The 25,017-nt window shown below is 43.9% G+C and overlaps 1 long non-coding RNA gene across 1 annotated transcript; it reads right to left on the bottom strand.

Moving 5' to 3' along the window:
• Positions 1-3,756: 3,756 nt before the first annotated feature.
• LOC122239266 lies at positions 3,757-23,003 on the bottom strand. Its single transcript, XR_006218214.1, has 3 exons — positions 22,512-23,003; positions 20,862-21,179; positions 3,757-4,231 (listed from the first exon to the last, which is right to left on the bottom strand). It is a non-coding gene; the product is annotated as an uncharacterized LOC122239266 (long non-coding RNA).
• Between the last annotated feature and the right edge of the window lie 2,014 nt (positions 23,004-25,017).

Below are 25,017 nucleotides of genomic sequence, written 5' to 3' on the forward strand. Positions count from 1 at the left end.
TCCAAGCCAGGGACTGTCTGGATGAAAGGGACATCATATTGTCCCCCCAAGAACCCAAGGAAATGGGTGGTGAAAGGAGGAAAGGGGCAATTTGGGTTCCATCCAGATATGTAAGTCAAAGGCTAGGAGAAAGTGTCAGTGGCAAAATGGTGGTGATTAAGAACCCAGGAAGACGCCAAGAAAGTAGACAGAAGGCAAACTGATTTACACTCTTGCCCCTGAAGAACCCTCATTTGGAATTTTGATTCTCCATTTTCCTTCATGAAATATATGAAAGAAGAGGATACATGGATTCAGCACAATCTATTATTATTATTATTATTATTATTATTATTATTATTATTTTAAAGTAAGCACTAAGTACATAGTCTGTGCCTACTACTGTCCTGGAAATCATGAGATATTCAAAAGAACCATCAACTTTGGCTCTTGCCCTTGAATGTATTATTCTCCCTTGGGGAAGTAAAAACATGCACAGGAGAGAGTAAGGGAATAATGTGAGGTAGCACAGGATTCTAATCTAATCCAATTGGGAGGATATGCATATATAGCATGACAGGGAAGAGAGGGATGAGTCCCCTAAAACATGGCTTCTGTCAGGTCATTCAGCCCATGGGCTTCCGTGTCGGGTCCTAGATATCCTTCCTGGTAGGCAAGCATCCACTTGATCCCTGCAGATGAATGGATGCTCAGTGTCTCCAGACAACCTACCCTCCTTCTACTCAACTCTTAGGTGCTCCCCTGTGAATCTCCTCTGTGCTGCTCTTTCTGCCCAGCTCATCAGTCCTAAGGAATATTTGATACCCTGTCTCTGTCTACTGTCTTTTAGTTGACCCAATGGGTAATGCACAGCAGGAAGTGATTATTGGACATGTGCTTTCTGGAGCTCATGAATTGAGCATTTAGGTGCTTTCCAAACACTTGGTTGGTGCTCACATGGAGAAGAGATGTTGCCTGTGTGCGTGGCAGGGGAGGAGGTCTGCTCTTCACTTTGGCAAGGACCGATTTTCATGTATCTGGAATCCGGAAATGTTCTACTGTTCTAAAAACTATAAGTGCCCGAAGATTGACACTCCAGCTTCACTCAAAGTAAAAGAAAATGAAATTCTAGTTTAAGAAACATTGGTGTTCTTTCCCCTCACAATCTCGTGAACACTTAGCCAACATGACACGACATTTTTACCTTTTTTAAAAAAAGACTTTTGAGTGGAAAATTATGTAATATTTTTTCCCAAGCAAGACTCCTTTAAGTTTTCTAGACTTTGATGTGCATCCAGAAGACATTGGAATCCAGAAACCTGTATTTTATTTTTTTTTTAATTTTTTTTAACGTTTATTTATTTTTGAGACAGAGAGAGACAGAGAGAGACAGAGCATGAACGGGGGAGGGGCAGAGAGAGAGGGAGACACAGAATCGGAAGCAGGCTCCAGGCTCCGAGCCATCAGTCCAGAGCCCGACGGGGGGCTCGAACTCACGGACCGCGAGATCGTGACCTGAGCCGAAGTCGGACGCTTAACCGACTGAGCCACCCAGGCGCCCCTCAAGATATTTTTAAAAATCACCACCCTCCAAAACCTTGGGACACCCCCCCCCCAATAGTATCTTAAAAATAAAATTTCAGAAGACAATAGTCTAAAATATACGATTTTAATACATAGCAACGACAGCCCTGCAGGCCGTTTGTTAATGCGTGCTCCCACAGCCTACCTGTTTTGTGCTCGGCTGTATCTGGGTCTGCAGGACACCCAGCAGAGAGAGGGCTAGGGGCCCAGAAGGCCTGTCCTCTGGGGATTGTGCAAGTGGTTCTTCTCCATCATCTATCCTTCATCTCACCCGCATCAGCTCCTGCCAGCATCCCAAAGACCAGGATGTTGCTTTCCATGATTAATCTCAAAGACCTTGAAGTAACTGAGTGACCGTTTGTCTTCAATCTGCACATTTTGCAGTGCTTTCTATTCTGAACCAGGCCAAAGCTGCTTGGGAGGAAAATGACCATTTCAGAAACAGAAAATGAGACCAATAGTAAGAGAGCATGGCTTCCAATAATGAGGACATTTGGGAGTAAACTGAATAATGAGGGCATTTTTGGATTGATGAGAAAGGTATTAAATATGCTATTACCAAAAAAAAAAAAAAAACCCCACATAGATCTTTGATTTGTATTTTGTTTTCAATTGGGAGAAAATGGGTATGGGATGTAAATTAGAGCTCTTTCCACCAAAGTATGGAGGTATAAGTGATGATAGATTTTATGGTAGTGAGCTCTGTGAGTCATATTTCAATCTACAAAAAAAAAATGCCATCTTAGAGGCTGGGGTTTTGGGGGCTACTGTGGAGATGCCCAGATACCACACCCAGACTTTAATAAAAAATAAAAATATATTTTTTCTGATTCTTGATTATTGATAGGCTGTGTGATGAGCAACATCATCGGCCTATCTCTGGGTCCCTAAACTATAAATAAGATAAAAGAAAACAAGATCAGCAGAGAGAAAAATTAGGGCCTATTTTATGTGTGTCTGTTCAGAGGTCAAAGTCAAGAACAGGAAAATTCTGTGTGTGTGTGTGTGTGTGTGTGTGTGTGTGTGTGTGAGAGAGAGAGAGAGAGAGAGAGAGAGAGAGAGAGAGAGAGAGAGAGGGGCAGAGAGGCGGGGGGAATAGGTAGGTGGGTGTGCTGGAGAGCTTCTGTTTGTCCCTCTGGATGCCCTCTCTGCCCTTCTCCACCTGCCCCATGACCTAAGAGGCCAGCTTAGATGTACTGCATGAAGGGGCCCTTTTGCACCTGGCTTCCCATTAGGTTCAGCTCATGGGGTCACTGGCAAAAGATTGGAGGAATGAAGGGGCATGAGATTGGGGTATTTATTTGGCCAGCTTGCCCCCTATAGGGTCTCTATAGGCTGGTTGCATCCCTTAAGACCACAGCTTCTGCCACAGCCCTCTCCACACAACTCTTGTCACCAGTTCTCCAGATATCAGTGGGGCTTGGTAACAGCACCCCCTGTTACCAGTTTCCAGGCAGGCCCTATCCTTGTTTCTCTGCACCCAGCCCACCCCTTTGTAATTAGTCTCCTTATTAACTATTCTCCAAATACCTAATTTGAGTTCATCCACTATTTCCTTCTGAGCTTTTGATTGATAAAATAGATATGCATACATTCCTTGCTCCAGAAACAGTGACTCTTCTATCTATCAGCACGAAATAACTTTTTTTTTTTATATCAGCATGAAATGAAATTTTCCACTGCACAGAATTTTAAGTCATTTCCCCAGAAGCAGACCCCGGGACGAGGATTTGTGTGCAAGAATGTTGTTAAAGAGATACTCCTTCATTCTGTAAGGGAGCGTGGTGGAGAAGAGAAGAAGGAGGGGAGGGAGGAGCAAGACAGGGAAAGCAGAAGAGAAGGACCCAGCCGAGGGTCCACTTTCAGGCAAAGCCCCAACCTCATCCGGATCTGGAGAGGAGCTCTGGAGCATAAACCACATTCCAGAATGTGCCCTGACTTGACTCAGGGGAGCTAGGCTTTCGATCTCCTGCACCAGTAAGTCAGGGACCCAAGAGCATCCAGGCAGAGCACCATCAATTTATAGTTCATATATATTCCCTGTAATTTGAAAATAGGGAGGGGAGACATGCGGATTATTAATTGGTTTAATAATGGAGTTATTAGTAGAGAGGAATGAGAACCACCTCCAGATACCAAAAAAGCTCACCGCAGATGCTAAGGGGACACATCCTTTGAAAAACACCACGTGGAATCATATAGTATTTGCTTTCAATGGACTCAGTTAATATACTTTAATATTAGTAAAAATCAAGACATGGCTTAATCTTCTTAAAAATCAGAGGCATCTTTGTGGGAATCTTAACTACCAGATGCAGGTAGTAAGTAGTTCTATGGTATGTGTGCGTGTGGCTGGAGGGATGGGGAGGGGGGGTGTATCAACACTTGCCATTTCCCTCTGAAGTTCCTAACACTTGGAAATTTGTCATAGCATCTTTTCTCATCTGCAGTTCAAACAGTTTTTTCCAGCAGGAATTCAGCTGAAGTTGAAATCACCATCTGGCATCTCATATTGAACCCGGTTCTTTGCGTGCCAAGAACTTCTTCTTTTGGCAATGACGTTGACTGTGATCTTTCGAAAATGTTTCCTGGGTTGGCAGTCTTGACTGAACAGAGCAAGAAGCCTGTCTTGGAATTTAGGAAGAGATATGCTGAGCAAATCGTGGCCCTGGGAAGAAAAGCGCAAGGTGAAAAGTTGAGCCTTAGGTTGTGAAACCCCAGAAGCCCTCTCTATCTTTTATTATTGAGCTAAAACCAGCTCAGGTGGAAAAAAAAAAATCTCAGCAATATGATCAGTAGCAGCACAAATGTTGCACAAGACCTACAAAAGGAGTATTCAATTTGAAGCAATAAATGTTATTTAAGACTTTCCAGGTGGGAGGTAACATCCTCTCTGCTGTAGGGAAATAGGACAACTAAGAAGGAGTCTCTTCTCCCAAGGAATTCACTATCTTGGGGCTGGAGATGCATGGGTAGAAACAAGATAGACGATAGTGAGAAGGATAGCTGACGTGGTCTGCCTCTTCTCAAATGCCTGGGGACCCCTTTTTACCATTCCTGTTCTCCTCCATCAGCTCTGACATACTTTTGCTTCCAATGGCTTGCACCTATGGCTCTCCTGGAGTGGCTGCCCTTGAGTACTGTGTACATAGTCAGAGAGTGGGATGTGCTTGGGAGCTGAGTTGCTTACCAGTGACTGTTCGGTGTAGGGATAAAAAGGCTCAGCCGCCTGGCCTTACAGCAGGACACAAACTAATGTCCAGGCTTTCCCTACCGAATGAGGTGGAGAACTCCCTCTGGGACTCTGTCTAAAGCCACTCTTGCTCAGTCCCTTTCTCTTGTCCGTCTCCTTCTCTCCTTCATTTGCCAATCTTTTCAGGGAACATTTCCTTAATAAAACACTTCACTGCAAATCCTCCTCTCAGGATCTGCTTCTGGGAGCCTGATCTAAGTAAGACAGGCACTTCATAAGAACAGAAACAAAATGCTAAGACAGCAAAGAAGGACTGACTAATTCTGCCTGGAGATCAAGGACCTTTCCATACAAGGAGGGTATTTGAGCCAGGACTTGAAGGGTAATTTGGATTTTGCCAGGCAGACAGAACTGAGAAGTGTCACAATAAACCTGAGGAAAGTACATATATGTGCAGCACTAAGGAAGGGAATGGTGGAGACTGATAGGACATGGGACTGCTAAGGAGTTAAGTGAAGATGGGTCTTGAATGTTATTAAGGAGTTTGGACTTTAAAAAAATTGGCCATAGTGAGTGATTGTAGGTTTATGAGCAGAGAAGAAACATGATACATCCTTTCAGAAAATAATTGAATGGAGGGACGTGTGGGTGGCTCAGTCGGTTAAGCATCTGATTCTTGATTTCAGCTCAGGTCATGATTTCACAGGCATGGGATGGAGCCCCATGTTGGGCTCCACTCTGAGTGTGGGTCTTTCTTGGAATTTTCTCTCTCCCTTTTTCTCTGATCCTCCCCCCCTCCCAGACAAAGATGGATAAATAAACCTTTAAAAATTAAAAAATTTTAAAGAAAAAAATTGGATGGAAATATAAAGAATGGGTTGGTGGGGTAAGAGATAAACAATGGAAGCCAGTTGGGAGGGGTGATTGTCACAGCAATATTCTGGGTGAGGATGATGAGGGACTGACTTAGGGCATGAGAATGAAAAGGGAAGGATGGATCTAGAGGTTGAATGAATGGACTTATCAACTAACTGGATGTAAGTGGGAAAACAGTCATCAAAAGTGACTAAATATTGGTTTCGATCAAAGAGTGAATGATGGCGCCATCAACCAAGAGACAGAACCTAGGAGGAGAGAAAGACAGATGGGGGAGAGAAATCAGTGAGTTCATTTTTAGATATGTTGAAATTGGATGAGACATCTGAAAAAATAATCCCTAATAACTCAAAGAAATTTGAATGAAATCTGAAAATTCATCTGGGAATAAAGAACAAAGAAAAAAAAGGGATATTAGGAACAACTGGAATATTCAGAGACTCATGAAGTTCCAGTTCAAGGTTAGACCAAAGAAACACTTTTTAATATTAGCTCTCTGGATAGGAATCAAAACAACAAAATCAACCATAGAAACCTGGACACCTTTTAAGAATAAGAACACTTAACATTCACTGGTCACAACAGTGTAATGACTCAGTTTCGCCAGAATTTTATTTTGCTGATTAAAACTAGAGTGGGGTGGATATGGCTTAAAGATTAGATCTGATGTATTACATCTGTGTGACTGTTCGGAGCAATCTATGAAAGCAGAGCCCTATGATGCTGGCACTGAAATACAAGCAGAAAAATACCGCTTACAGTGTTTGTGACCTATTATCTGTCTACCACAACATGTTGCTGGAGGAGGGACTCCTTAAGAAACAGTTCCATCAACTGACAGTGGCTATTTCCTTAATTATTGCTGTTCGTTTGTTTATGGGCTTGAGCTGATTTAAAAAGAAATAAATCAATATGTCCGTGAATTGTATTGACATTGCAAGCAGCACAATTAGAAGAAAAAGCACAAGTTCAAATTCTTAAAAAGTGTTTCAGTTTGAGGAACAATCTATATGAGTATAAAGTTGTTTCAAAAGCCAAATGAATTATAGGGCAACATAGAGGCTTCCTGACTCTGTAACAATGTTACATTTAGAGTCTTCTCTTTGAGAACCCTTGATACTTAGAGAAACTAACACATCCTTCTATCTTAGGTAAGATGTTAAAGATTTTAGAAACCAAGTTACCCATAGAAATGATACAGAAAGAGAAGGTAGAAAATCCAAAGAACAAGAGAAAGAGGACATTAATTGTATTTATTCATTCATTCTCTCTTCCTCCCTCCTTCCCTCTTTTCCTTCCTCCCTTGGTTTCTCCAGTCCTCCCTCCCCCACTTCCAGAAACACGTGAGGACCTACTATGTGTCAGGAAGTGTACTAGGAGTTAGAGACACCATACTGAGCAAGGGAGACATACATGATCTCTACCTTTGGGGATTTTAAGTCTATCATACTTGATTTCAGATTCTGCATGTAAATAAAAGATGGTATCTCCTGTCCTTCACTCCTGTTCTCTCTCACCTTCATATTGTATATTAAAGCATATTAGGTTCACCCATTTTGGGGTTAGATGTGCTACCCATAACCCAACTAGGCTACCTTCATTTTGAATTCAACTCTCTCATTTAACAGGTGCGTACATTTGGTCAAATGACTTAACCTTTTGACCCTTCAACTCCTCATGTATTAAGCGTAGATAACAGCACAATAGCACATGCCTCTTGGGACAGTTGTATTACAAGGAGATCAATTCATTTAGAACTTAGAATGGGCAGTGGACAATCAATTGATGTTATCCATTATTATTTTTAGCCTGCACAGGAATAAATAGATGAAACAGGTCACATCTTTTAAAGAGCTTATAGTCTTGCCGTTGGAGACAGACAGGTACACAGATAAAGGCAATAAAGTGTGGTGGGTGAACAATGAAGGAAGAGTGTTTAGGCTGCAGTTGGTCACAAAGAAAGAGAGTGGTGAATTCTTTTGGTCAACTCTTTTCAGATGGATGTAATATCAATCCAAAGTAGTTTCTTATTTCCCTGACCCTTAGGTAAATGATCCTTCCCTATTAGATGCCTGTTTTGCTTGCTTTATTTGCCCATAGTTATTCAACTGTGAATAATTATGTGAGCACAAATGCAGGCTTTCCATGAAGGGAATTGTGGTCCCTCTTTATTTACACTCTGAATAAAGGAGCTTCCCAGAATTGGTAAAACTGGGTTACACTCTCCTGATTTCTTGTGTTCAGTGGCATATTTCTTAGAGAAATCAGAGTTGTTTTTGCAAAGGGAAAATTGGTCTTGTCTTATCCCAGGAAGCAGTCTTATCCCTCTTGCCCATGACTGGCTAAGTCATTTTCATGTGATTCAATTCTGGCCAATAGGACCCGAGGTAAGTTGGAGGTTCTGGGAAAGATACTCTCAATTCTATGAGACTAATGAAAGCAGACACTACTATTCTTCCCTGGATGTTGTTTGTCTGCATGTGATGGCTGATGCTGCTGTAGCCATCTTGTGACCATGAAGACAGATACTGCTGGTACCCTAAGGATGGAAAAGTAAAAAGATGGTGATGAAGTGGGTCCCTGAAGACATCCTTGAGCTGCTGGATTTACCAACGTGAGCCTTGATCCATCTCCAAATGTCTTGTTGTGTGAGAAAATAACCCCTTAATTATTTAAGCTGCTTTTACATGGGTTTTCTGTTAACTTTCAGTCAACTCCTTGTGGTAGCTTGTCCCCAAGTATTTGGGGGCACTTCCCTGTGGGAAAATTATACACGTCCTCCCTTTTTTTTTTTTTTTTAAATTTTTTTTCAACGTTTTTTATTTATTTTTGGGACAGACAGAGACAGAGCATGAACGGGGGAGGGGCAGAGAGAGAGGGAGACACAGAATCGGAAACAGGCTCCAGGCTCCGAGCCATCAGCCCAGAGCCTGACGCGGGGCTCGAACTCACGGACCGCGAGATCGTGACCTGGCTGAAGTCGGACGCTTAACCGACTGCGCCACCCAGGCGCCCCACACGTCCTCCCTTTTAAGCCCAGGCATGGCCATATGACTTGCCTTGACAAAAGGAATATGAGATAATAGTTAGATGAGTTAAAGAAGAAATGATGGATCATTTCCAGGTAGAAGCTTCAAGAGCCAACATATATTTTGTCACGCCCCTTCTCTCTTGCTCCTATGATTGGGGAGGCATGTTAAGATGTAGCCCCTGCCAATCTGGTTCCTCAATCACTGCAACAAGTTAGACCTTACCCCTTCTATGGGGGACTGTAGCATGAACAAGAAGTAACCTTCATATGAAGCTGCTGAAATTTGTTGTTACCACAGGCGACTCTAGTTTATTTCACCTGGGAAGCATCCTACAAGCTGTAGGGAAATGCCAAAGTAAAGGCAGAACCTCAACGTGAGGAGTTCCTGCAAAACACAGGCTCCCCTCTGTCGACCGTACACCCTTCCTGTTCAGAGAGATGAGCCTCAGAACAGTAAGTAATTTAATCCAGAGAATGCTTGAAAAATGTCTTCACTTCAAATGCATTATTCAGAGTAAATGAATCACAACTTATTAAGTGTCTCTTCTGTAGCTCTGAGTTCACCTCATCACTTTGCTCCCCCACCAAGCTTTCCTGGAATGACCTCACCATGCACTCTCCTGACCACATCCACCTTCACGCCTTCCCAGGGGGCTTGGTAGTGGCTCAACAATCACATAGCTGAATTTTCGATGCACAAATACGGAACGAGGCTGACGCCTCTGTGGGCGGGACCGGAGGATGATGAGGGTGACAGCTAACACTTAACTAGCACCGGTTCTACACCAGGTACCATTCTAAGCTCAATTTAGTAACTCCCTTAATCCTCACCTTACGAGGCAGTATTCTTACCATCTCTTCTTTACAGATGAAGAACCAGAGGCCCAGAGGGAGAGAGAGAGAGGTTAAGCGTCCTGTCCAAAGTCACACAACTAAAACGTGGTGACACTCAGATTCAATTTCAGGCAATCTGGCTCCAGAGTCGTATTCTGTGATGCTTAACCAAGCCCTCGGCACGGCCGTTCTTGGAGAAACAAGAGGTTAAGAAGTCCAGGTGGGCTTCGCCTGACTGAAAACCCAGCTGGGTGATGTCTCACAATTTGCAAAGCACATCCAGGTCCTGGTTTTCCCAACTGTAACACGGCAATGCTTAGGGTTGCACCCTGTGTGAAGGAAGCAAGGCCCGGTGAAGACCCCAACATTGAGCCGGGCCTTGGTAATGTTATAGCGGCTGCTGTGGCTTGTAGGACAGGCCCCACAGGGGCAGAAGTCTGGGGCACAGGAAAAGTCCTGCACAAATATGGAATGACCGTTCGGGGATTTCTCTAGACGTCTGGGGTGGAAGGGCCTAGGAAAGGCTGTCTGGAGAGTCATTTTCTGGGAATCTACAGACAGAAAAGCAGCTGAAGTGAACTTGGCTCATTGGAAGGAAGGCTAGATAAGCCTTTCGGACTGGCTGATTTAAGAGGGTTGAGATGTATTTTCGCGAGGCCTGCAAGGTATGCATGAATATGCATATGGGTGAGGAGCTGGGGGCCAGGAGCTTGGCCCTAAAATTGTTTCAGAAAAGCTTTGGAGATGTAGCTCAAGAGGGAGAACTTAGTTTGGGAAAATGCAGTTAACTAACAGCAAGTCCTTTAGGTTGGTATCTCTAAAATCTGTTTCGAATTTGAACACGTGTCACCATCCCCATTATGGCCACTGCCAGCGCCCTACTTGGGGCCACCGCTGTGACTCTCCTAGACTTCTGCATCAGTCCGGCTGGTCTCCCTGCCTCCATTCTTGCTCCTGTCCCATCAGCCTGCCTCGCAGGAGACAGAGTGATCTTTAAAAGATCTTTAAAAGAAGGCAGGCAGTGCCTATGGCTGCTTCTCACTCTTAGAATAAACTCCAAACCTTTACTATGAAAGCTGTCTCTGCCTAACACCTGGCTCTCATCTCTCACCACTCTCCGCTGCCACCCCCCCCCCATCCTCCCCCCAGTCCAGCCCCCCTGGCCACACTTCTGTTATATGAACACACCCAACTCCTTCCTGCATTTTCCGCCCCCAACTGTCCGCATAGCTGACTCCTTCCCCTCCAGTGATCCAAACATCACTGTCTCCAAATTCTCGACCACCCTGTTCCCTGCCCCTCACCCTCTCTGGGCACCCTCTACACCATTAGCAGACTTCCTTCCTTCATGGCACTCACTGCTATGTGAAATGGCCTTGTTCATCCATTTGCTTATTTACAGGGCTCTTGCTAGAATCCCCTTTTAGCCTGACTGGGCCTTCTTCACCTCGGTTGTGGCTATATCCCCAGTGCCCAGATAAGTTCCCAGTGCACAGAGGCTATGCAAACTAAGAAATAAGTAATTTACATTTAATTTCCATCAGTAATACATTTCAAACAATTTACTTATATGCCCCAGTGGAAAAAAGAAGGAGAAAAAAATAATTTTATTTACATTTAATTGAATATTGATGTATTCTTTGGATGATGGCAATGAAATAGTGATATTTGAACACAATTTTGTGAGGTTAATCTACTCCTAGAAAATCTGAAATTACATACAGTTCAGGGTAAATTAGTTTTACGTAGGAAATTAAAAACCCAGGAGCCAGGACTGATAGGTTCCTACATTTAAATATCATGAAAATATAAAATTTAAATACTATGAAACTATAAAATACAAGCTACAATGTTTCCATAATAAAGAGCTTATAGTTAGTAAGGGCAAGCGATACAATGTCAAAATCCAGCTAGCCATATGTTCTTTACTAATTTCTCTGAATAATATAATGGCACTGTATGTTTATTTGGAGTCCGTTGAAATATTAACATTATCCCTGTCTGGGTATTAATTACATTTGCCTCTTTGCCTTATTTCGGGATTAGATTCAGCATTTTTATATTTAAGGATTCTGAAAGGAAAGCTCTCTGGGCTATAATCACCTTCAATCCCCATATGACTAAATTTGGTCATATTTGCTGATTGTATAGACAGCCCTTTCTGAGAAGTAAATATTAATGCTGACTGGTTTTGAAAAAAGAACCCTTGGGGCACCTCTTCTTCTTTCCATTTTTAGACACCTCTGTTAGCTGCTTTAACACTCGAGTAGAAGTGTTTTTAAAGGAGCCTGTGAAGATTTGGAAAAGATTTTATTTTTAATACCCCAGATTGCATTCTCTGCATTTGGTTGGTTTTGTTACATGTGTTCCATCTGTCTTGGAGATATGGGAAACTCAGTCGGGAAAAAATGGAAAGGGCAAAATTGTTTCCCTAGCTCCATAAAATATCTAAAAATTACTTCACATGTAAGATCTGGTGCCTGGATTCCTTCACTTCTAACTTCTACACTGCCCAGGGGTAGTCTTCCCTCCAAAGCAGGAAGAGGAGAAATTGTTTAGTTACTCCCTTGTTGGAAAGTGTGCAAGGTAGAAAGCCTTTGAGAAAGGCTTCACCTTGAAAGATTTCTGCAAGACTTTATCATTTCAGGTGAATTTAATTAACACACAGATTGGTTCTTTTATTATGAATATCCTTAAAGTAAAATCCGCTTCCTTGCTGGCTACAGTTGATCTGGGATTTCTGGTATCTATTTTTTAATGGTTCAGGCTAAGTACTGGATGAAAAACAAATCTGAAAAACCAAACAAAACATTTCTTTGCCTATCCCCAGCTGCACCTGACAGTGAAAGAAGTTGAAATCTTACTCCTCGCTGGACATTACATCCAATTTCAAGCTTCTATTATCTTTTTTGAAAGCCACTGCAGAATACCTCGTAACGTTTTTTGTTTTCTCTGAAAATCAGCTGGTTATGTTTGTAATTGGAGCACTTCATGGACAGGGTGTCTGGGAGATATAAGTGCTTTCATTCCACCCTACCATTGTTTAGCATTATTTTTATGCATTTACTGAGGGTCTTGGAGCCTCAGAGAGTGAATTTCTGGAGACTACAGCTCTTTTATGATGTGTGTAGCACTGAATAAAATATGGATTCTTCAGGATCATCTTAAAAGGGACTTTAATCTGGAGCTATGAAGTAACATTTCCTTGGTGTGTGTTTATCTGCAAATGAACAGAATCAAACATTCGACAAACAAAACAGCCCCAACTTTATGAGCCTACTGAATTGAGATGGTGTCAGTGTCCTAGTTTGTTAATTTGGGGAGGATCATGGTTTTAGCATTATTATAAATAAAGTCTATTAAATCAAACATAGACTCTTGGAGATGGTGATATTTAAATATCGTGTGATATTTCAATATTTTGCAGTTAGAACTCTGAGAACATAATAAATGACATTACGTATCTAGCACAAAAATACCATGTGATATTTAAAGCTGGCTTTACAGTTTATAAATCATGGCTCACACTGATAAATGTATACATTAGTGCCTAATGCACATAATATCAAATTTTCTCATATCCTATGACTCATCTGAGAGCTCTGTTCACTTGTCATCAAGATCCCCTCTCTTGTTACAAGACCTTGTCATCACCTAGAACTTCTTCACTTCTGACATCTTGAACTTTGAAATTCCACTGACCTCAACCCTATATCCTTCCTCTCTTACACCCCCATCCCACCCATCTTCAGTCTTACCAAGGTGTCTGGCCTTCACTCTCCCCAGAAAATGGCCCCAGCCCTCTTGGTCTTAAGGACATTCTCCTCATCTGACACAATCTCCTTACTCCTTTGACTTAATGGCACAGCCAGTCAACAAATCCTCAACTTTGGATCCATTCATCTGTTTTCTTCGGCCCATGAGTATTGCCGGAGAAAATCACATACCACGCTAATACACATTCTGAATTTCAAACCTCAACTAGGCATTCAAGACCATCTAAAATTCAAGACCAATTATATGGTTCCCCGTAAAATCAAACTGACCTGGATAACACAAACCACAGATACTTAGAACAGAGCTGTATTGAATAATACATACAATAATACATACAATAATATGTATGTATTATACATATATATATAATAGATATATGTGTATACATACATATGTGTATACATATACATATATATAATACATATAATAATATATACTCAAAATATATAATAAAGTTCATTTTCTCCCCTGGATTTCATATGGGCCAAACTTTCCCCATTTTGGGGGTGTGTATTTCCTCTTATTTTCACTTTCTTTTGCAGTTTTCCAATAGATTATTTATTAAAGAGTTTAGAAGAATATTAAAGAATTTAAGATAAACAGAAGATATTTACTACATAGCTATTGCATGCTGAGCTCTGCTCCAGGTACAGGGATACAGCGGTGAGCCAAATAAACAGCTTTGCTCTCAGAGAGTCTGTATTTTAGTAGCAAGGGACAGAAAATAGACAAATAAGTAAAATATATACTGTCAGAAAGTTACAGGTGGGACGGCAGCGTCCTGGGGAGGCAGTGGAAACTGTGGGCTACGCTGTGGAGAGACTACTTCCTGTACTAGGTGCGAGGGTGAGCCAGACTGCCTGGGTTCCAATCCTCCGTCCCGCGCTAACTACCTGTGTGACCCCGGGCAAGTGGCCTAGCCTCTCTATGACTCAGTTTCCCTATCTGTAAAAATGAAGATTTTCTTAGTACCAACATCTTAGGGTCGTTAAGAGGATTAAATGACTGAAGACACAAGTAACATTTCCCCTGGTAGGCACTACACGATCGTCAACTTTGTAGCTGTCTCAACCATTGCTACAACCCCTCACCTTCATGGCCTGTGCCCTCTAGGCAGGGACAGAATCACCCTGAAGGGAAAGCTCCTTGCTTGCAGAAGTCACTCGCTTCTGGGGCCCTGGGAGAGGCCTCAGCAATGTGCTTGCAAAAGTAAGATACATATATTTTGAAAGTAAGACATCTTAATTGCACTGTTTAAGATGCCACTGTGTTAGGTAGCATCGAGGTGGCTGTGGGCACTTGGGGATTCAGCTAAGAGGAAGTTAGGTGGGAGACACATTTGGTCTGAGTTTAGTGGGGAAACATCTATGTGTTTTGGTCACTTCTACATCAGTTTCAGTGAGAGCTTATCGTCCTGGTGTGGAGGCAGCTACCAGGCTTCCTTCCACCCACTGTGCCATAGGTGCGAGGCAGGACATGGTAGAGGGAATGTGTCCCGTGCAGGCTGACAAAGGAGGTGGGGGGGGGGGAGAGGGGGAAACAGGGTGCAAAATGTATAGAGCCAGAAGTTGGTCTGTGGAAGTTGGTGTAATCCTCTGATATATAAAACCGTAAGTAGAGAATCCACTGCTCAGGACACAGTCAAAACAGAAGTCCTTTCCTGTCAGGCACACACTAGATAAGGCAACATTAATAATTACCAGCGCATTTTGATGGACTGAATGTTGGTGCCCCCACCACTTATACACTGAAGCCCTAACACCCACTGTGATAGTAACTGGAGATGGGACTTGGGGGAGGTAATCCAGGTTAGATGAGGTCATGAGGATGGGGTCCTTATGATGGAGTTAGTGGCCTTAAAAGAAGAGACCAGAGGGGCGGCTGCGTGGCTCAGTCGGTTGAGCGTCCGACTTCGGCTCAGGTCATGATCTCGCGATTTGTGAGTTCGAGCCCCACGTCGGACTCTGTGCTGACAGCTCAGAGCCTGGAGCCTGCTTCGGATTCTGTCTGCTTCTCTCTCTGCCCCTTCCCCCCTCATGCTCTGTCTCTCTGTCTCTCAAAAATGAATAAATGTTAAAAAAAAAAAAAAAAAAGAAGAGACCAGAGAACTTGCTCTTTTTCTCTTTGCCATGTGAGCACAGAGAGAGAAGGTGGCCATCTGAAAGACAGGACGAGGGCTCTCACTAGAGCCCGACCATACCGGCACCTGACTTCAGGTTTCCCGGCTCTAAAACTGTGAGACATAAAATGTAAAATGTCTGTTGTTTAAGGCACCCAGTCTATGGTATTTTGTTCTAGCAGCCCAAGCTAAGACATACATTACACTTTCTTTTCTTTTTTTAATTGGAATCACATCAGAGAGAAGTGTAATTCCTGCATTTGCAGAACAGAAGCCCTCGGCAGAACTACAAACAGCAAGTGGTCTGTGTGTAAAGTCGCAAGCTTTACGCATCTCATCCATCAACGTTAAAAAAACAAATAGCCACGAACCACATCAGAAGAAATGCTGAGTTCTTCCTCTACTCTCCCTTTAGAAAATATTACAAAATTATTTTCATTTTAGAGATTGATCAGAGTTTATAGCCAAATATAATATTATATATATAGCCAAATATTATATATATAGCAAAATACAATAATATATATATATATATATATATATATATATATATATATAGCCAAATATAATATTATAGAGGCATGCCGGTCAATGAATATAGATCATACTATTTTCTGAATTTTATAGTATTTGTGGCATGTATCTGGGTTTAAAAATTTATAATGTGTGTGACTTCTTTTCTCATTCTAAATAATATCCACTTTGTCCCTAATTTTGGTTTTATAAATTTTGTGTTCTTTTTCTTAAATAGGCCCTCCTCCCAAACTACATGTATTTCAGGCCCATAAGCCCTGATCCACTTCTACCAGGAGGAAAGAGGAAGGAGGGAATGCCTTGGCTTTTTTTCCCACCTCATCCAGACTGAGCTGTACATTCTGTTATACTTCATGTCTTCTGTCCTACAAGAGGAACACATGGCCCTACTCATTCCCTCCGCTTACAGCCTGATGGCCCCTGGCCTCCTACCCTACTCACCCACCTCTTCCGGTAGCTCTTTACCTCCACTGATGTCCCCACCCTTGGATGGCCATGTCCTTGCTCTCCACTGGCTCTTCCTTGTCACACCACAAGTGTGCTCACAAGTGTCGTTGATTCTGGCCACCCACTTCCTGCCCACCTCTGTTTTAGAAGTTTCCTGACTCCTTCCCTCTCTCTTCACTCTCTTTCAGTGTTTTGAAAGAGAAGCTGATATATATGGCCTTGGCTTCCTCATTCCTCACTACATTGAGATCTGGTTTCTTGCAGGTTTAGGGAACTGTCCCCTGGAGTCACCACTGCCAGACTCTGGCCTCTGATTGGTTCGCCTCCTATGGGGCCTCTCCAGTGCCTCTGCAAATGTTGACACCACTCTGCCCTGCATCCTCTCTGTCGTGCCCCCCGCCCCTCCCCAGGGCCAGTCCTTCTGGTTCACCTCCTTCCCCTCTGACCACTCCACTTGATCTTGGTCTCTTTGGCGGCCCCCTCTCCTCCCCGGGTTCCCTTAAGTACCTACCAGTGTCCCCCAGGCTCCGGCTCAGACCACTTGTGTCCCCATCTCCATGCTATTCCTGGATATGCCTGTTCATTCGGTAACAAGTCTCTGCTCTTGACTCTGCAGCGAGATTTCTATTCCCATGGTTGCTCCTGAACTTTGTAGCCACATTTCCAACTTTCTGCTGGAAAGATCCATCTGCTTCTCACATGCAACATCTTCATAAATGAAGACCCTCCTCCTCCTCCTCCTCCTCCTCCTCCTCCTCCTCCTCTCCAAACCTCTCCTCCCTCCGTGTTGTCCATGGTGAAAGGTGTCACCATCAATCACCCAGGTGTTCTTAGAGCCTCCTTCTTTTCCTCCTCCCCCCCCCCACTCCCCATCTCCAATCATTAACAAGCATTACTTATTTTATCTTTAAGCCAGATGTTCTTTTTTTTATTGAATCACTAGACCTCTCAGCAGTATGGTGAAGACTTTGGATTGCTTCTAGAATAATGCTTTTTAGAGAATAAAACAAAATCAAAGGATCAAAAAGGAAATAACTTTTTGAAATACGGCTTCTGAAATTATAAAAAGTTTTGATATGGTAATACATGTAATAATACACTAACAGTATTAAATACTTGGATCCAATGTCAGGTGTAATTACCATCATTTTATTTTTTTAATGTTTATTTACTTTTTTGAGAGAGAGACAGAAGCATGGGTGGCATGGGGGGGGCGGTGAGGGGGCAGGGAGAGAGGGAGACACAGAATCCGAAGCAGGCTCCAGGCTCTGAGCTGTCAGCACAGAGCCTGATGCAGGGCTCAAACTCATGGGCCATGAGATCATGACCTGAGCTGAAGTCGGACACTAAACCAACTGAGCCACCCAGGCACCCCTAATTACCATCATTCTAAAGTAATGAGGACCACAAATGATACTCGGGGATTCTTGGAGAAATGTGATGTGAAAAATCTGTGATTTCTTTTGATGACAAAGCCATACATACTGCTAATGCAATTTTCTTATATTAATCATCAAAGAATATGATAAATTTTAGTAAGAGAAAAGTAAAAATAAAGATATAGTGTTTCTCCCATACAGGTTTACAAACCCCTTGAGTTCTATCCAGACTAAGAAGACCTGCTTTAAAATGATCTCAGAGGGGACCTGAGTGGCTCAGTTGGTTAAGCATCTGACTTTGGCTCAGGTCATGATCTCATGGTTTGTGAGTTTCAGCCCTGTATCCAGCTCTGTGCTGATAGTCTGGAGCCTGCTTCAGATTCTGTGTCTCCCTCTCTCTCTGCACCACCCCCCCCCCCGCCCCCACTCATGCTCTGTCTCTCTCTCTCAATAATAAAATAAATAATAAAAAATTTAAAAAAATGATCTGAGGAACTTTCCTACTTCCATTGCTCCTGCCACTGACCTAATTAGGGTCCTTCCTTCCACACGGAATCTCCACAGGTGCTTGATTGGCTCCTCCCCTTTCTTCAAAGCCCAATCTTGTTATTGCAGTGTTCCCAGCATGCCTGAGAAGAGCCCCCCTCCATCCTGTCACCTAAACTGGGTGCCGAGTATCAGGCTTTGTCTCCTCAGTAGAGCTCAGACTCGTCTATCTTCTCCACCCAGCTTGACCATCTCATTGGTCCATTTGATTGCTCACGGCCACCTCCCTGCTACCCTGGCTTTGCCTCACCAATCCTTCTGGAAGCACAAATCTCTCTAAAATCCAAATCAGATAATGACACCCTGTTGTTTCCAATCCTCTCCCGTCTTCACTATACAATTTGGGCTCCTTAGCCTCCCATGGCTTCTGCCCACCTTTCCACCCCGCTCCTGCAACTCTGTTCCAGCCAGCTCTCACTTCTAGAGTTAGCCAAACTGGAAGATAATTGAGGGTCAGAGCAAGGGCTCTGGAGCCAGAATACCTCAGTTCAAATGCTGGCTGCACCGCTCATGAAGGACGTGACCTTGAAGAATCACTCCATCCTTTGGGCCTCAGGGACCTCAGCTTTAATATGGAGCCGTAAGAGTGCTTGCCTCACAGAGTTCTGAGAACGAAGTGAGATGACACGTTTGAAGTGTTCAGAATGGGGCCATAGCATATAGAGAAGCAGAGAAAGAGAGGGACCCTGGTATTATTTCACGTTTCCCTTGTGGGGAATGACCTCTCTCATGTTTTCTGCTAGGCCAACTGGTCCTTTAGGACTCAGGTCAGGCACCTCCTCCTCCTGAGAACCTTCTGGAACATGGGCTGGGGGCCTGGGGGGGGGGGCAGGCAGGGTTCTGGGCTCCATGGCCCCTACCCAGCCATCACTTAGCTGCATCCCACAGGAGAATGTGCGGCTCTCTAGGTGTGGGAGGTGGCTCCCTCCGTTTGTAACCCAGGAACTGCGACAGCCAGGCACAGGGCGGGTGGGTGTTCAGCAAGTGTGTAGAGGCTGAATGGATTAAAGAGAGAATTCAAATCAAAGGACAAAGTGTTAAATAAAGAGAAGCCAGTTCTCTCCTACTCTCCTGACAATTTGCTTTTCAAAGTATTATATACAACATGGACTTATTGTACTGTTTTTCTGCATGGTCCTGTCTGCAGTGAATCCCTCCCTGGCCAGTTCTGGGGCTCGATAGCATGAAGCTTCTGAAAAAGAGAAAAATGTAACATAGGGTCTGGGAGGTGTGGTGGGGGGGGGGCGGGGAGTGGGCAGGACTCTTCACCACCAGCCACTGACAAGGAAACCCTCAGGAAACAGGCATCCAAGGACAGGATATGCGCTTAATACTCTTTTAGCAAAGGAGACTACAACAGTAGGAGCAAGAATTTAAGCATATTTTTAAGAATGGAAGAGAAAAACCTGCTGTGTGGGGCCCTGGCTGAGGGCACGTCCAACATGGCGATGGCCCTGACTTTAGTTAGAGCTGTCCCCATTCTTTCCTTTTCAAACAGTACAAAATAATTCATGTCTTGGGAAAAGATGAAACAGTGCAGAAGGGGAGAAAGTAAAAAACAAAAAAACAAAAAAAAACCCCAAAGCCCCCAAAACCAAAACAAACAAAAAAACAAAAAAAACCCCAAACCCCAAACTTCCTATTCCCCAGAGGCACCCTCTGCCTCTGTGCAGATTCGCACCCCCAGGGAGGCTGACACTTGCAAGCATGCTCAAAACATCAGAAAGTGAAATCACGCCTGGATTTGTCCAGAGAGACAAACCGGATGGACATGTTACCACACTTTTTTTTTTTTTTTTTTTTTTTTTTAACAGCGGACAAAGAAACGATTTAAAATATAACATGTAAAGGAACCCTTTCTATCAGAGATGGCCTGGGGTATAGAGGCGCAGAATGGAGAGCAGGCTTTGGGGTTGGCCTCGAACCTGTGCTCTTCCTCGCGGCTCCCGCAGGAGAAATGGCCCCCACTCAGCAGGAGGAGGGCCTAGCATTTCTGGCGGGCGGCCGGGGACGGTCCCATTTAGAAATGCCCCCCCCGGGGGACGGGGGTCCGAGGTGGGTTGAGAGAGGGCCCGCAGCTTCAGGGCAGGGCTGGGCGCTGGGGCCTGGGAGCAGAGGCGGGGCCTCAGCCCCGGTGCGACCTTCCCCAGCCCCCTCTATGCGGCTACCAGCGCTCTAGCGACTTGACACTGTGGGAAGAAGGGAAGCTCAGCACCCGGAGGGCCGCGCTCCGGCGAGCGGAAGCAACAGTTGTGCGAAGGGAAGGGGAGACGGGGTGGGGAGGGCAGCGCTGGCGAGTCTAAACCTGCCGGCCTAACAAAGGCCTGGGGTGAGGCTCACCGAGGGGACCGTGCTGGGTGCTCCATGCGGGCAGTTCTGGGGCCACATGGAGAGGGAGCCCAGACCCTCCCTTCCGGGGTGTCATTCCCCAACTCCCCAAGGGACCAACCTGCCTTTTACTGTGGACCAGCCTGCCCTCAGTAAACACCCCCCCCCCCTTTGCTTCCAGGCCTCTCTCACTTGCACCCTGGCTTGGGGGGTAAAGGTGGGTGGCTGTGGTACCTTTGTTTACGAAATCCCCAGTCTGCAGCATCCAGGTTTCAGACAGGCAGGGATGAGATGAATCCTCTTTGGGGAGGCAGAGGTAGTGCGGCTGCGTTCCCTCATTTAAAAAGGAGCCCTTGGAAACCAATTTGCTCTAACGATGTTGTCAGCTCCAGTCCACCGTGGGTTCTCCACTAAGGCGGTCCTTGTTACCTTCTGCACCGCTCCGGGCTTGCCTTCTGTGCCCTCCTGGGGTAGGAATATCTTGATCCACTCCTGGGGCTTCAACTTGGACCAGTCAGGAAGATGCTTGTCAGCTTTAAAATGCTCATACTCCTAAATGGATTAAAAAATAATATTTCTGCGTGATTTCCTACAGTGTTGGTTCCTCCCTCCAGGTTGGGAGGCAATAACCACCATCCCAGGAATTTTCAATAAATTTTTATTAGTTAAGCTTAAAAAAAATAATAATAATATTGTTGGGGTGCCTGGCTGTCTCTGTACAGAATGCAACTTTTGATCTCGGGGTTGTAAGTTCGAGCCCCACGTTGGGTGCAGGGATTACTGAAAAATAAAAAATCTTAAAAAAAAAAAAGAAAATTGTGAGTAAGCAAAGCAAAACATTTGGGAAGTGAATGAAATTAAGCGCTAACAGGGAGCAGAAAACATATGCTAGAACGGTAAATTCTGCTAATGTTTGATTTTAAAGTTTTTAGAATAATGTGTTTCTGTTTGGTTTCAATGATTTTAAACAGCTAGCTGGCTTCTCCTGGTCTATAGTCAAACTTTCTGGCTCAAAGCTGTTCCCATTGTTCCTGCTCCTCATTGGCTCACTGCTGCCTCCCTGAGTCTGATCTAAAAATCACAACACCGTGTTCGGCTTCACAAATACAGGGTAGAACCCCCCTCCCCACCAGTCTATTAGCTTCCATGACAATAAATTACACAGGATTAAAGCGATACTTAAGTTTGTTAGCGTGAGCTGTACATACCACCTACCTTCCTTCCTCCTTCCTTCCTCCTTCCTTCCTTCCTTCTTCCTTCCTTCCTTCCTTCCTCCTTCCTTTCTCCTTCCTTCCTTCCTTCCTTCCTCCTTCCTTCCTCCTCCCTTTTTTCCTTCCTTCCTTCCTTCCTCCTTCCTTCTTCCTTCCTTCCTTCCTTCCTTCCTTCCTTCTTTCCTTCCTTCCTCCTTCCCTTCCTTCCTTCTTCCTTCCTTCCTTCCTTCCTTCCTTCTTCCTTCCTTCCTTCCTTCCTTCCTTCCTTCCTTCCTTTCTTCCTTCCTCCTTCCCTCTTCCTTCCTTCCTTTCTTCCTTCCTCCTTCCCTCTTCCTTCCTTCCTTCCTTCCTTCCTTCCTTCCTTCCTTCCTTCCTTTCTTCCTTCCTTCCTTTCCAATTCATTGGGCCTTTGCTGGAAGGACAAATTTAATCCTTAGAGAGATTGGTTATGATTATATTATCAATGTAAGTCTTACTAATGATACCCCCTTCCAGAGACATCACATAACTTATCCATATCCAGTGATGTACATTATATGTTATTTGATACCGTTCAATAAAAATCCTACATCCAGGATGATTACAAGTTTGCACAAAGAGTCTCTGATGTGAGATAAATTCTGAAAAATGGCTCAAACAAATACACATCAAAATGCAACCTCCTTGTGCTCACCTGGTACCTTTGTCTTTAGTGAACAGATCAGATGCCCACCTTGATGTGAACTAGCTCCCTCTGTGGGTTTGTATTAAGCACCAGTTCTTCCCGTTTCTTGCTCATCCATGTAGTTTGAGATGCTTCTTGCTTCATAGAAACTGGGAGCCACACCGAATATCATGTTGTCCCAGATGGATTTTGGAAAATGCCTTCCATCCTGAGTAGATCAAGGAAGGGGCTGCTCCCTTTTGCAGAAGCATCACCTGCATGGAGGAAATTACCACTTGCTCCTAACGGTCACCCCAGATTCTTTCTATGCTGCAGCGGCGGCCTTAGTGTCGTCTCTCAAAGACACCTGCTGAAGCAACTTCGGTGGCTCCTGAGTGCTTGTCTTTCGATCTTACCGGTCTTTCACTGCTCAATACGAAAATAGCTCTGCAGGAGAAGACATGGGCTTTACCTCCTCCAAAGTAATTAAACAAATCTAGTGAAATTCAGTGCCCACATAGGATGCTGTAGCTCCCCTAAGGCAGATTGTCTTACACCCAACCCCATATCTGCTCCCAAAGGGAAGATGTGAAGGGCACGGTGTGAACGGGCAGCCAGTATTACTGAACACTTCAAGTTTGTGTTCCCACCTGGGTGACTTTGAACTTGCTCTTCCCTCTGGTTAGAACTCTGTTCTCAAGTCTTGCCATTAAGATCTCAAAAAGGGGTGCCTGGGTGGCTCAGTTGGTTAAGCGGCCAACTTCAGCTCAGGTCATGATCTCGAAGTATGTGAGTTTGAGCCTGGCGTCGGGCTCTGTGCTGACAGCTCAGAGCCTGGAACCGGCTTCCAATTCTGTTTCCCTCTCTCTCTGCCACTTCCCTGCTTGCTTTTTGTCTCTGTCTCTCTTAAAAATAATAAACATTAAAATTTTTTTAAAAAGATCTCAAATAAAATAGTTTTTCTATGACCTGATTTCATTTTAATAGCATTTATCTGAATTTGTATCGTGTATTTGTTTGTATGATTATTTTTTTGTCTTCCCCCTCTAGAACGTCAGCATCATAAGAGCAGTGAAGTTATTTGCTTTGGTTAACATTGAATCCACAGCACTTAGAACAGTACTTAGCACATATGCTAAATAAATGCTTGTAGAATAAATAAAGAACAATGCAGAATTTCCCTAACTATAATCTTAGTTCTTGAGATCAGGGGCCATATCTTATAATTTCTGCTCTTCTCCTTAGAGCCTGGCATGGTATAAGTTGTACAGATGGTTTTTAATAAGTGCTTGTTGAGTGGGATTGCACAGGAGAAGGAATATGTGTGGAATCCTTAGGTGGGTCAAAGGCAGAGTGGGGCAGGACGCCACCTTTGCAGAGGGCACGATGGGCATACTAAGCTGGGAATGTGGCTCTTGGGTGTGGGGAAAAGGAGAATAAGGCGGTGGACCCGCAAGAGACCTCTAAACTTTCTCTTGTCTTGAGTTCTACTTTTCCATGATCATGCAGTTCAAAATTGTATAGATGTGAATCAGAGAGTGCCAGAGGGGCCAAAGAGAATGTATGTGATGGGGAGATTGGGATCTTGTGGCACTGGTCAGGTTGCTGAATGATTCCAGTTCTTCAATTTTTCATTCATCTTACAAAATACTTACTGATGGGAATGCAAGCTGGTGCAGCCACTCTGGAAAACAGTATGGAGGTTCCTCAAAAAACTAAAACTAGAACTACCCCAGGACCCAGCAATTGCACTACTAGGCATTTATCCATGGGATACAGGTGTGCTGCTTCGAAGGGACACATGCCCCCCCCCATGTTTATGGCAGCACTATCAACAATAGCCAAAGTATGGAAAGAGCCCAAATGTCCATCGATGGATGAATGGATAAAGAAGATGTGGTATATATACACAATGGAGTATTACTCGGCAATCAAAAAGAATGAAATCTTGCCATTTGCAACTACATGGATGGAATGGAACTGGAGGGTATTATGCCAAGTGAAATTAGTCAGTCAGAGAAAGACAAAAATCATATGACTTCACTCATCTGAGGACTTTAGGAGACAAAACAGATGAACATAAGGGAAGAGAAACACAAATAATATAAAAACAGGGAGGAGACAAAGCATGAGACTCATAAATATGGAAAACAAACAGAGGGTTACTGGAGGGGGTGGGGAAGGGGGGGTGGGCTAAATGGGTAAGGGGCACTAAGGAATCTACTCCTGAAATCATTGTTGCACTATATGCTAACTAATTTGGATGTAAATGAAAAAAAAAAAGACTAAGAAAAAAATACTTATTGAACACCTGCTTTGTTCCAGGTGTTATGCTAGGTACTGGGGATACCCGTGCTGTTCCAAACTTGACAAGTAATGTCAAACATAACAAGGATTCCCAATTCATACAGTCCAAGGTGATAGGGTTGTGTGTTAAACCCTATAGCCCTTCTGCCTAAAAACTGCTTAGCAGGTCACGTCACGATGCAATTCAACACTCGCCTCTCCATCATGTGCTGGTGGAGTTGCTAAGCAG

The sequence above is a fragment of the Panthera tigris genome, chromosome B3 (assembly GCF_018350195.1).
Source record: "Panthera tigris isolate Pti1 chromosome B3, P.tigris_Pti1_mat1.1, whole genome shotgun sequence".
Classification (NCBI taxonomy): Eukaryota; Metazoa; Chordata; class Mammalia; order Carnivora; family Felidae; genus Panthera; species Panthera tigris.